Raw genomic sequence first — 14,593 nt, forward strand, 5'->3', positions numbered from 1 at the left:
TACTTAGTTGCCAAAGATGGCCTCGAACCCTAACTCCCCTAATCACACCTCTTCCTCTTCTGAGAATGACCCCGACTCTACCGCAGTCGGCGGCCTCCGTCTAGAGATCCCGGAAATTCCCCAGTACCGCTCGAGAACCTTTGCAACCCTGCCCCTTCCAGTTCGGATAGCACCCTCTCACGAAGCCATAGACCAACCCTCCGTTTTCCAGGATAGAAAACTTATCGTGGAATTCGTGAGTAACCTTGGTGGTTTGTCTGATGATGATGAAATAAACGACAAACTCAGGATTTGGCCCTGTAGTGCTGAAGACCGCCCTGGCTTCATAGGGTCGACGGCGATGTGAAGAGATCCTATTTCTTCTTTGTATATGAGTACATGTTTGGCGAGCTTGGAGTCAGGCTTCCTTTCTCGCCCTTTATTCAAACCGTTCTCCGCGATATCAACGCGGCCCCTTGTCAACTCCACCCCAACGCCTGGGCCTTCATCCGGTGCTTCGAGATTTTGTGCGCCGCTGTTGGCACCGCCCCATCTCCCACCAGCTTCTTCTATCTTTATGATGTTGACCCCAAGTCCATCAAAAATAAAGGATGGATCTCTTTGAAGGCCCGAGCCGGCCGTAAATGCCTGAACCCTCACAAGAGTAACGCGAAGTCCTCCTTCGCCCGGAGATATTTCCGCGTGGCGGTTCACCCCGCCTATCCTGAGGCTTTCACCCTTAGGGACGGGACTGCCTTTTTTCCCCTCTACTGGACGGAGAAGCCCAATGGGATCACCGACCCTTCGGAAGAATCGTTGTCTGTCAACGACAAAGCCTTTTTGAATCTCCTCGCCCCACTTCCTATTCTTGACTGCGCAACAGTCCTTGAGGGCGCTCGCCTCTCAAGGACACCCAAATACTTAGGTCATTTATAGTTTGTTTCTATCATCGCCATTTGCTTTCGTTATTTCATTATCATTTCCTTTCTCACCCCTTATGTTGCTACTATCCCTTTTTTTTATCTATTGTTGCAGAAGATATGAACTTCACCAACGCCGAGCTCTTGAAAGCCCGTGAGAGGAAAATGGCCCGTTTTTCCCCGAAGTTCAACACTGAGGGCGACGGGAAAAAACGGGGTGGTGCTGAGAACCAAGCCGAGGGCGCTCAGGCCCCCAAGAGGAGGAGATTAGTCAAAGGTTCTTCCGTCGGCTCCTCCAACCCCGGTGCTCAACCCACCGCCGCCGCTGTGACCAAAGGCAAGAAAGCTGCCGCCACTGCTGCCATTGCAAGCTCCAAGTCTCCGACTGACGGGACGAACCAACTTCCCGCCGTCACGGTTGAGGCCACTGAGCCTGTCACTGTCACAACCCTCGATTCTGCTGCCGTTGGTACAGCCACCGCTGCCGCCACATGCTCCAATGCTTCCGCCGGGGAGAAAGAAAGAGAGCAGAAAGAGAAAACCCAAAGTCTTCCCCGCGCCAAGTCACGCCTCCTAGCCCGCCTCCCACGAACGACGAGCGTTCCATGTCTCCCCCGCCTCGCCAAGAAGAAAGACCCTCTCCCGATGCCGCCACTACTTCCGAGGCAGCCCAGATTGAGCAAGCCCTTGGTAACAGAGGTGGTTCTTCTAGCCACTTTAACATGCTACCCAACGCTATTGAGCCCTCAGAGTTCTTGCTCACTGGCCTCAACCGCGACGCCATAGAAAAAGAAGTGTTGAGCCGAGGCATTAACGAGACCAAGGAGGAAACCCTTGCCTGTCTTCTACGCGCTGGGTGCATCTTCGTCCACGCGTTTGACAAATTTAACTCCACAGCTGCTGAAGCTAAACGGTTGAAGGCTGAGAGTGCTCAGCACCAAGAAGCCGCTGCTGCTTGGGAAAAGCGCTTCGACAAACTGGTGGTGCAGGCGGGAAAGGAAAAAGTTCATGCTGACAAGCTGATTGGCGCGGCGGGAAACAGGATCGGCGAGCTGGAAGACCATCTGAAGCTGATGAAGGAGGAGGCGGACGGACTTGATGCAAGCCTCCAAGCTTGTAAAAAAGAAAAAGATCAGGTAGAGAAGGACTTGGCCGTCAAAGGCGAGGCGTTGGCTGCCAAGGAATCAGAGCTTAAGACATTAGGCGCTGAACTGGAGTTAGCAAAGAATGCGCTGGCGGAGCAAGAGAAAAAGTCTGCTGAGTCTTTGGCTTTGGTGAAGGCAGATCTGGAGGCGGCGATGCGAGCTACCTCTGAAGAGATCAAGAAGACGAATGAGGCTCATGGGGCATCCCTCGCCTCAAAAGATGCTGAAATTGCTTCCCATCTTGCGAGGATCAAAGAGCTAGAGGGCGAACTATCGGTGGAGAGAGCCAAGGCCACTGAGGCGAGGGAACAAGCCGCCAACATTGCCTATGACAATCGCGAGCGGGGCTTCTACCTCGCCAAGGACCAGGCTCAACACTTGTTCCCGAACCTTGACTTTAGCGCCATGGGAATAATGAAGGAGATCACCGCTGAAGGACTAGTTGGTCCTGACGATCCTCCTTTGATTGATCAACACCTCTGGACCGCAACTGAAGAGGAGGAAGAAGAAACAAGAGAAGAAGAAGGGAATAATGAATAGTGCAACTTTAGTTTTTACCTGGTCGTTACCACCCATTGTAATGCACTTTTCCTATCATTTCCATGTATAAGCAACCTTTTCGCCATTGCCTTTATACCGCTTTTCAATACTTTGTGAATTTTGTTGAATGATTGCTTTCGCCGTAAATCCTTTTGTCGCCCTTTCACAAATCGCCGCATTCTTATTGTTAAAAAATTTAAGAATGAATTTCATAGTTAAACGCCCCGACACACCGGAGTAATAAAATACTCAACATCCTGAGCGCCTAAGCACCCGCCTTCTACCTTATTCATTCGCCGACCTTATATCTTGCGCTATTTTTCACGCGTCATGTGATTGAATTACGCCTAACGATTTCGTGCATTAATTTTAACTAGGGCTTGTTGCTTGGCATTTCTCCGTCAAGACTTTAAACATTTTCCACAAAGGGATAAATGACCTCCATTCTTGAGGGCTTCACCCGGGGCTTTTCCCGCTCGGGGCTTACAATGCTTGAGTCCCAATGGCCATTTGGGGGTCCCAAGACTTTTGCCTAGTTAATGGCGCTCGTCGTATTCTGGCGAGACTTACCTAGCACATCGTTTACGGGACCGACGATCACACCAGACTTTCCGGGGGGAGATTCCCAGGCGTCAAAGGCCATTTGTGGAATCGCCGCCACCTTCAGGGCTCCAGCAAGCCCCTTTGGGGATCAAGCTTGTCCCACCTAGTGATCGCCGTAATTCTTTATATCGATCGGCAATTCCGATCGTCAGGGAATCCCTGGAATCTTTGGACACGAATTTCATGAATTTTCATTTTATTGATGGAGCGCCTCGTTAAAAAACTCCTTTCGGAGAAAAAGAGCACGCTTTTATTATGGCGATACATTGGAGAGTTTGGAGATATTTTTAGAGAAATTAAAGACATCTAACTTTGGAGAATTCATCTTGCTCATCGGAAGTTCTCCCCTAGGGCTTTCCACCTTTCCAGCTTCCTCGTCCACGATCAACTGTAATAATAGCGCAGGCTCAAACCGTTGAATGACCTGGGTAATCGCCTTCCATCCAGCTCCTCCAGGTGATAGGCTCCTGTACCCAAAACTTTGACAATGCGGTAGGGACCTTCCCAGTTCGGAGTCAGCTTGTTTCCTGGGGCTCCTGACCGCCACTTGAGAACCAGATCGCCAACTCGCATATCCCGGACGCGAACCCTGCTATTGTACTTGGCGGCCACGCGCTGCTTCATTGCCGTTTCTCGAATGTGCGCCTCATCCCGCGTCTCAGACAAAAGATCCAACTCCATCGCCATATTGGCTTGATTCTCGCCTTCAAAATCTGGCTGAGTCCGCCATGTGAAATTGTCAATCTCTACCGGCAACATAGCGTCTACCCCGTAGGTCATTCTAAAGGGAGTTTCTCTTGTAGTAGATTGCTCAGTGGTGTTGTACGACCATAGTACCACTGGGAGTTCATCCATCCAGGCTCCCTTAGCTTCTTCAAGCCGTCGCCTTAACCCACGCAGAATCACCCTGTTTGCAGATTCTACTTGCCCGTTCGTTTGCGGATGCTCCACAGAGGCGAACCTCATCTGTATGCCCATTTCCTTGCAAAATTCTCTTGTCTGTTCGTTTGAAAACTGGGTCCCGTTGTCGGATACAATCGCCCTTGGGATCCCGAACCTGCAAACAATGCGCTTCCAGTAAAAGTTAACTATTTTTGCAGAGGTTATTTTGGCTAGGGGTTCCGCTTCAATCCATTTAGTAAAGTAGTCCACCGCCACTAATATAAACTTCATCTGCGACCTGGCGATCGGAAATGGTCCAACCAAATCCACACCCCACATGGCGAAAGGCCATGGGGCGCTCATTGTTACCAGTTCCTTTGGCGGTGCCTTGGACAAATCCGCAAATACTTGACATTTCTCACACCGCTTCACAAAGTCCATACAATCCTTTCTGAGGGTGGGCCAGTAGAACCCCGCCCTTAACACCTTGCAGGCTAAAGATCTTCCCCCGATGTGGCTTGCACATACTCCTTCATGCACCTCAGACATTATCGCCTCATATTGCTCTGGCGGTACACATTTCAACAGCGGTGTCGAAAAACCACGGCGATACAAATGTCCGTCAATGAGAGTGTAGTGGCTCGCCTCTCGCCGTTGCTCCTTCGTGTATTGCTCTACTTCCGCCGGGTCCCCCGCCAAGATAGATAATATGGGTCCCATCCACGTCGCCCCTCTGTTCACACACGCCATGAGCTCGCCTTCAATGCTGGGGCACGCCAGCGTTTCCTGAATCACACTTTTGTTGTTGCCGGGCTTCCGCGTGCTCGCCAATTTGGCCAGCGCGTCCGCCCGCTGATTTTTTGCTCGAGGAACATTCTCTACCACAACTTCTTGAAAAAGTGTCATCAAATACCGCACTCGCTCAAGGTATTTGATCAGATTGGGGTCCTTGACCTGGAAAGTTCCCTTCACTTGACTCTCTACCAACTGCGAGTCCGTTCTTATCAACAACCTTCCGATCTTTACTTCACGCGCCAACTTCAATCCGACGATGAGAGCTTCATATTCTGCCTGATTGTTTGTCGCCTTGAATTCGAATTTCAGCGATTGCTCCAACACTAGATCTCCTGGTCCTTCCAACGTTACTCCTGCGCCACTGCCACTGCTATTGGAGGATCCATCTACAAAGAGAGTCCACTGGGTGTCCACTCTTTCAACCAGGTCTGGCGTCAGTTCCACCACAAAATCCGCCAGTGACTGTGCGCCAACTGTGCCTCGCTTATCATATTGCAACCCATATTCAGATAATTCAACCGACCAGGCGACCAATCTACCCGACAAATCCGGCTTTTGTAACACTTGTCTCAGAGGCAAATCCGTCCGCACCTTCACTGGAAAACTCTGGAAATAAGGTCTCAACCGCCGGGCGGTGACAAGGACCGCCAATGCTGCCTTCTCAATTTTCTGGTATCTGATCTCTGCGCCCTGGAGTGTGTGGCTAACAAAATAAACAATTCGCTGCTCGCTATCTATTTCCTGCAGTATCACGGAACTCAGAGCACTATCACTCACAGCAAAATACAAGTGTAGCGGGTGTCCCTGCATTGGTTTTGACAAGATTGGCGGTGAAGACAGGAGTTCCTTGAGGCGAACAAAAGCTTCCTCACACTCCACCGTCCACTCAAATGCAACATTTTTTCGAAGACACTTGAAAAAAGGGAAGGATCTATCACCAGACTTAGGAAGAAATCGAGATAAAGCTGCTATTCGCCCTGTTAAACGTTGGACCTCCTTCACATTAGAGGGGCTTTTCATCTGCTGAATCGTCTTGCATTTGTCCAGGTTTATCTCTATTCCCCTGGACGTGATCATGAAGCCTAAAAACTTGCCGCCCTGAACACCAAAAGAGCATTTCTCCGGGTTGAGGCGCATATTGTGCTTCCTTATCTCGCCAAATGCTTCTTCCAGATCTTGATGATGGTCCAAGCCACACACTGATTTAACGATCATATCATCAACATAAACTTCCATGTTTCTCCCAACCTGCCCAGCAAAAACCCTATCCATCAATCTTTGGTAGGTCGCCCCAGCATTCTTTAATCCAAACGGCATGGTGCGATAGCAATAGTTGACTCTGGCGGTCATGAAAGTCGTTTTGTCTTCGTCTGCCGGGTGCATGCGGATTTGATGATAACCAGAGTAAGCATCCATCAAGCTAAGCAGTTCGTTGCCCGAGGCACCATCAACGAGACCATCAATGCTGGGAAGGGGATAAGAATCCTTTGGGCATGCCTTGTTTAAGTCTGTGTAATCCACGCACATCCGCCATTTCCCATTCGCCTTCTTCACCATCACGACGTTTGCCAACCACGTCGGATATTTCACCTCCCTGATGAATTCTGCCGCCAGCAACTTGTCTACTTCTTGTTGAACCGCTTTTCCCTTGTCTCCGCCCAAGCGCCGCCTGAGTTGTGAAACTGGCTTGACACTTGGATTCAATGCCAATCGATGGCAGATGAAGTTTGGATCAATTTCGGGCATGTCTTTGCAACTCCAAGCAAACAAATCTAAGTTCTCGCCTAGCAACTTTGTCAGGCGCGTCTCCTGCTCGTCAGTCAATCTGGTCCCAATCTTCAAAGTGCGATCGCCAAACTTTAGCGCCTTTGTTTCCTCAATTGGCGTGGGCCTGTTCACTCGCCCCTCGCCACGAGGGTCAAGATTTTCATCCGAAGTTTCAATTTCATAACATCTGTGTCCAACCAACACACTCTTCTTGCCATACAGGTTGAGGCAATTATTATAACATTCCCTCGCCAATTTCTGGTCAACCCTCAGCTTCCCAACCTTGCCATTGCTTAGTGGATACTTGACTGCCAAGTGGGCTGTTGAAATTACAGCATAGAGGCGATTCAATGTATTTCGCCCAATGATGACATTATATGATGCCACCACCTGGAGGACCAGATACCTTACCTTCAGAACCTTTGCACACTCATCTTCCCCAAATATTGTGTCCAGATCAATGTACCCTCGCACCATTACTTGCTCTCCTGCAAAACCCACCAAGGTTCCCGAATATGGGGTCAGATCATCATCAGTCAGTCCTAACTTGTCAAATGCGTCGCCATAGATAAGATCAGCTGAACTTCCCTGATCCAGGAGTACCCTTCTAACGTTGAAGCTATTCAACCTTAATTGCACCACTATTGGGTCATCCTTGTGAGGTTTTATCCCCTCAAAGTCTGTCATCGAGATTGTTATGTCAGGGTGCTCAAATCCGAAAGCAACTTCATGAACTGAATTAACCGCACGAATATGACGTTTCCGCGCCGCGTGGGTGTCGCCTCCACCGCCAAATCCTCCGGCGATGGTGTTTATGGTCCCTACGGGCGGTCCCGAGTGTTGGGCGAACGTGTCATCAGCCCCTTTTGTGGCGATAGCCGCTGATTCTTGCTTCTTATCGTCCTTATCGTCTGTTCGCTCCTCCTCTCGCTTGTCCGTTTTGTTGCGATCGCCATTTTTGCGCCACTGGTTTTGGCGATTTCCTCGGTTTTGCCCAGTAACGGTACGATTGTCCTGACGTTCGTCTCCTCGCCCATCGCGCCTGAAGTGTCCCGTCCGAATCAACTTATCAATCTCCCGCTGCAAAGTCCAGCAGTCGTCCGTATCATGCCCGATGGACCGATGGTATTCACACCACTTATTGGGATTAGCGTTCCGTGGTTGATACTTTGGTGCCTCTGGCTCATCCACTAGGTGTGCGTCCCTCGCCTCGCGGAGCATATCCGCTAAATCTCTGTTCATCACCATGGCAGCCTCCTCTCGCTGGCGATGAGACTTAGATTGCCAAGGCCGGCGTTGTTCATAATCATCGCGCCGTGGATACAACTGTTCCTTGGTCGGTTTTAATACCGCCTTTCCTTTATCTTCTCTTTGCCGCTTGCCATCCCCCTTATCTTCGCTACACTTTTCTTTTTTCACACGGTTAGGTGACGTGTCTCCTTTTTCCAGTTTCGCGCGCTTCCTTTTGAAAGCATCGTCTTCCTCGTCAAGAATATAAGTGCTAGCGCGAGCACGCATCTCTTCCATCGAACGTGCGGGCTTGCGCGTCAACTTGCTGTTCAACCTTCCTGGTAACAAACCATTCTTGAATGCTAGAGCACAGGCTCGAGGCTCCTCATCCTCTACCTTCACCGATGCAGCGCTGTACCTTGCCATGTACTCCTTCAGTGACTCTCCTTCTTGTTGGCGAATGTTGTATAGATCATTGATCGTCACCGGCTGATTCTTATTCGCCGAGAATTGCACTAGAAACTTGGATGAGAAGTCCCTAAAATTCGAAATCGATCCGCGCGGCAAAATTGTGAACCATGCCATCGCCGTCGATTTGAAAGTCGATGGAAACATCCTACATTTCACCGCATCTGATGCCGCGATTATCACCATCTTCGTGTTGAAATACAGAAGATGATCTTTCGGATCGGAATCCCCGCTGTAAGAATCCAGAACCAACGTCTTCATATTATCTGGAATCGCCACATTCTCAACGTCCTCTGAGAACGGACGAAACTCAGCTACGGAATCCGCTTCTCTGCCTCCATCATCTTGCTGCCCGCGGCGGTAGAAATCCAACTGAGCTTGTAAATGCTCATTCCGCTGCTGGATGTCGCCAATGCTGCGCATCATATGGCGCCATTGCTCCTGTGTCACCGCCGGTTGTCGCTCCGGAGTAGGTGAATTCTCTGGTGAGCGCTCCAGAGATCCGATCTGCGAAGGCGATGGAGGAGGTGGTGGTGATGGAGGAGGAGAAGGCGGCAAAGAAGTGCGTGTAGCCTGTACCCCCGCTGTTCGTATCGGAGAGTCAAGGACAACTCGATGAGGCCGCCGAGGCGGTGAAATTCGCTGTCGCACCGGTGAATGATGTTGCTTCCTGCGTCGAGTCTCCATCTAAACCAGGAATGACGCAAATTCGATCGAAAAACAAACGCCGGTCACAGAATCAGAATCAGAAAACTAGAGAATCGCCTAATCGTAATCAGAGATAGCTTCTTGCACAATCAATCCACGTGAATGGGAATAGAAAGTTTATGTCCCCACAGACGGCGCCAAAATGTTCTGGGAATGAACATTCAAAGAAGGGATAGTGCCTAGTGAGAGTGGAAGAATGTGCTAGAGAGAGAGAGAGAAAATGAGAGAGTGCTGAGTTTCATATGCTATTTTCTCAAATGAGCCAAAAGTCCTTTACAATCGGTAACTCCCTCCTATTTATAGAGCTTGGACACTACCTATTGGGCTAATTAGGCCTCCGAAGTTGAGGCCCAACTTAAGGCCAGCTCTCGCTCCCAGGCGGGCTGAACCCTGGGCGTTGCCCCTCTAGGGGCTCGCCCAGTCCACTCCTAAAATACTTCCGAATCGCCTTCGGTTCGCTCTAGTGAACTACATTGCAAACTTTCATTTTCCTTCCTTTAAATTAGTCACTTGAGCGAACTTCAAGCAAAGTCTTCATTTTTGGTTATTTTATGTTTGCTTAAGCAACTTTTGAGCCAATAATTCCTCCACCTGATGTTTTCTCATGAATCAAACCTTCTTCAAGTGAACCTCTCAGTCCTACATCAAAATTTAAGAATTAACACTTGAATCTGCAAAAACCTCTATCAAACTAAATCTCTCCATTTGAAGGTTATTTCACATTTCTAACCAGACAAGTGCTAAAAAATGGCATGAAAATAAAGTAAATTTAACACTTATTACATATATAAAGTTTCGTGCGTTGACTTTTTTCTTGACTATCATGTTTTTCAGTTTTCTCTCCCTGAAAAGCTGCAAAATGTATACAATCGATAGATATACAAACATACTCTCATTCATCAACTAAACGATTTTGAGCATGTTTAATTTTTGTTCCAGCGTTTTGTATTTAAAAATATTTTAAAAATATGTTTATCAAAAGAAAAAAGAAAAGTATTAATAAGGTTTTTTATAACATTAAAAAATTAGAATTTGAAAATTAAAAACAGAAAAGGACAACATCTCTAAGTTGTTTTGAGATTTTAATTGTAAAATTTGAAAATTGAATTTTTTTGAATAAACAATTTTTTAAAACAGGTTATCTTTAGAAATCATTTTAATGTTTCTCAAAGTTGACAAATTCAAATTTTAATACATAATAGGTTGTGCTAACCCTCTACGGACTAATCCGAATACGCCGGATCATCTCAAATTGACACCTATCATCATCTATATCAGCATCATCTTTTACTAAGACTATGTTTGACATGTTTAGCTGATAAGCTAGCTGAAAGCTTATAAGCTAGCTGATAGCTGAAAGCTGAAAGCTGAAAAGCTACGTGATTAAAACAAAAGTGTTTGGTAAAACGAGCTGTTAAACAAGCTGAAATTATAAAATGACATAAAATGATATACTTGTATAATTATTTTTATATTTAACATTACTTTATTTTCACGTTAATACATATATAATATTAATATTAAAATTATTATCACTTTAAATATTTTTTTAACTCAAGTTATTTATCATCGTAAAAATATAATATTGATTTTTACTTATTTTTATTAATATAATATTTTTAGTACTTATGATGCGCAGCGGTGTGGCGGGAATTGCATACGTAAGTGTGAGGGGAAAATATGTTTAGTGTTTTTATAAATATATAAGGGTAATGGTGGAATTTTAATAAAATAATAAGGATAAAAATGAGAATAAATTTAATAAGCTATAAGCTTTAAGCTTTAAGCTACCTGAGATAACTTATAGCTTAAAGCTTTAAGCTACTGAAATAAGCTCATTCACCAAACACTTTTGAAGAGCTTTTAAGCTAGTCAAATAAGCTTTAGGCTATGTTTGGCATGTTTAGCTGATAAGCTAGCTGAAAGCTGAAAAGCTGGCTGAAAGCTTATAAGCTAGCTGATAGCTGAAAGCTGATAAGCTAGCTGAAAGTTGATAGCTGAAAGTTGAAAAGCTACATGATTAAAACAAAAGTGTTTGGAAAAACTAGCTGTTAAACAAGCTGAAATTGTAAAATGACATAAAAGGACATACTTGTATAATTATTTTTATATTTAACATTACTTTATTTTCACATTAATATCTATATGATATTAATATTAAAATTAATATCACTTTAAATATTTTTATTAACTCAAGTTATTTATCATCTTAATATAATATTTTTAATACTTGTGGTGCGCAGCGGTGTGGCGGGAACTGCATACGTAAGTGTGATGAAAAATAGGTTTAGTATTTTTATAAATATATAAGGGTAATGGTAGAATTTTAATAAATTAATAAGGATAAAAATGAGAATAAATTTTTATAAGCTATAAGCTTTAAGCTATAAGCTACCTGAGATAGCTTATAGCTTTAAGCTTTAAGCTACTGAAATAAGCTCCTTCATCAAACACTTTTAAAGAGCTTTTAAGCTAGTCAAATAAGCTATAAGCTAGCTGAAATGACATGCCAAACATAGCCTTAAGCTAGTCAAATAAGCTATAAGCTAGCTGAAATGGCATGTCAAACATAGCCTAAGAACCAAGTTTCACCACTGAGCCAAACAAAATGGAGATTGGAGAGTTTATTTTATTGGTAATTTTTTGAAACATGTAGGGTGAATATTCTTGTGCATTAAAATAAGCTGCGCTTTAAATTACCAATCGGCCATTATAATCATTGGCTGCCTAGACATAGTAGTTATCTATAGCTGAAGAAAAATTTCAAACATCCTTCATTTATTACATAACATTATCATATATCTTTTCTTTGTTTTCTTTACCCCAGACAAATGGATCCAGATTAAATCTTTGTGCAAGTAAAGCCTCAAGCGTCACCAAGCGCAACTACACCTTCAAGTTGTTAAAAATAAAAGGCTTAAATATTTTTTTTTTAAATTAGGGTCTTTCGGTTTAGATCCGTCTGAATAACTTTTTATTGATATACACTTTTATTTTAAAAATAATATGTAGGGATAAGCCCTTGTCATTACTTTTACCTATTGGACGCTGACATGACATATTTCAGAGGACCTAAATTAAGGAACCGTGATTTTAGAGGGACATAAACCAAAGAACCATGATTTTAGAGGCCTAAAGCTTAATTACTATCTTGTCTTAGGTCACTCTAAAATCACGGTTCTTTGGTTTAAATCCCTCTAAACAACGTATGGTGACGACAGGGGCTGAAACCTCATTATTATTTTGCGTTTATGGTGTATATCAAAAAACAATTTGAGGTGTCTAAACCAAAAGACCATAATTTTAGAGTAACCAAAAACATATTTAAGCCAAAATAAAATAGTGATATTAGGGCTCGTTTGATATGTTGTGTAGTATAAAGCTTGATAGATAAAACCTGATAATATTGGGTCTGATAAAAATTTAATATTATACAACATTTTTTCATACACTGTATAACTTATCATTTGAATGATGACATATATTAAAAAATGAGGATGGTGTTAGTGGGTGGTGAAGAGGCGGTGGCAGTCGAGGTGGTTGCGATAATGGTGTGGAGGTGGTGGCAGTGATGGAGGGTGTGGTTGTAGAAGTGGCAGTGGTGATGTTGAGTGGTGACTAGGGTGGTGGCGGCGTTGTCAGAAGTGATGGTGGCAGCGGTGGTGGTGGCGATGGTGGAGGATTGTGCTGGTGGTTGTTCAAGCGATAACAACAACGGTGGTGGTGGTGTTGGAAGTGATGGTGGTGGCAGCAGTGGCGATGGTGGAGGGTTGTGCTGGCGGCAGCGGAGGTGGTGGTTCAAGCGATATCAGCGACGTGGGGTTGGAAGTAATGATGATGGCAATGGTGACGGTGGAGGGAGGTGGTTATGGCGATATGTAGTGGTGATGGCGATGACGATGGCGTGGTTGAGTGGTGGTGGTATTGGAAGGTGATGGTGATGATAATGGTGGCGACAGCGGTAGTGGTGTTAGGGTTGTGATTGTGGCGAGGTGGTGGCAGTGGCAACGATAGTGGTGGCAGTGGTGGATGGTGGTGGAGGAGGTGAAGAGTGGTGGTGGCGGTATTTTCATGTAACTTATCTATCACACTCTTATCATGTCTTATTTATCCATCATCTATAGGGTGGATTAAATAATCCATCATTTTAATGTATAAGACAGAATTGATGTATAAACTTATACATTACAATGTTAGCACTAAACAACGAATAAGGCCGTAATGTATTGCATAAGCTTATACTATCATACTTAATACGACGTGCCAAAATGAGCCCTTAAAAGACTAGTGTAAACATCCCACATGCATGCATGATGCATCTAATTAAGAGCCTATAAAAAAGAGAAAAAAAAAACTAAAAGATAAAATAACGATCTCGTACATTTATTTTAGAGCAGTGTTATGACACGACAGCACAAAACACGTTTTTTGGCGGTTTCAAACCGCCAGAAACACATAAGTGTCACAAATTGCAAAAATCGTAGGCTTAAATACTCTTGAGGTCCCTGAAATTGTCTGTCGTACGAAAATAAGTCCCTTAATTTGTTTTTTTTCGATTCTGAATCCCTGGAAATTTTTTTTAATCAGAATAAGTCCGTACTCGTGTTTCCAGCCTATGTGGCACAATTTTTGCTGAGTCATTTATTCCACGTGGCTTTTCTATTTTTTTAAATACACATGGATTAAAAAAATAAAATTCAATATTTTAATTTTAATTTAAAATCTTTTTAGGGTTAATTAGATTTAGTGATTTAGGGTTAAAACTCATTGGCCAGCCCCCTACCGCTTAGTGCGCTGACCGTGGGGCGAGGAATTAGTCTCACGGTTGTCGGCTGTGGGAATACCTTGGTCAAGACAAAAAAATTAAGATTTAGGGTTAATTAGGTTTATAAGATTTTAATTTTAAATTTAAACATTTAAATTTAAAATTAAAATCTTTTTAGGGATTTAGGGTTAATTAGGTTAATAACATTTTAATTTTAAATTTAAATGTTTAATTTTATTTTTTTAATATATGTGTATTTAAAAAATTGAAAAGCCACGTGGAATAAATAACTCAGCAAAAATTGAGCAACATAGGCAGGAAACACGAGTAGTGACTTATTCTGATTAAAAAAATAATTTCAGGGATTCGGAATCGGAAAAAAAAATTTCAGGGACTTATTTTCGTACGACAGACAATTTCAGGGACCTAATGAATATTTAAACCAAAATTTTATTCGTAATTTCTGGCGGTTTTAATATTACAAGGGGTTTGTAACCGTGACGTCGTGCAATACACGACAGCGTGCCTGATTGATCTATTTATTTTCCTTTATTTTAATATGATTTTGATATATTGATATGCTAATTTTTTTTACCTAGAAGTTCAACTTTTGGATAGTTATCTATGCTTTATATTTTCTAAAAAATTTAAAGTTATAAAATGTGAGTGTCACGTGTATGAGGGTTCAATATAGCGGCAGGACAAAATAATTCTCCTCTATTACCAACCACCATCGTTTATATGACCCATGGAAGATGGGGCCCATTAACTATGATTTGACTCTGCATGAA

This window comes from Lotus japonicus, chromosome 1, assembly GCF_012489685.1.
Source record: "Lotus japonicus ecotype B-129 chromosome 1, LjGifu_v1.2".
In the NCBI taxonomy this organism is placed as follows: domain Eukaryota; kingdom Viridiplantae; phylum Streptophyta; class Magnoliopsida; order Fabales; family Fabaceae; genus Lotus; species Lotus japonicus.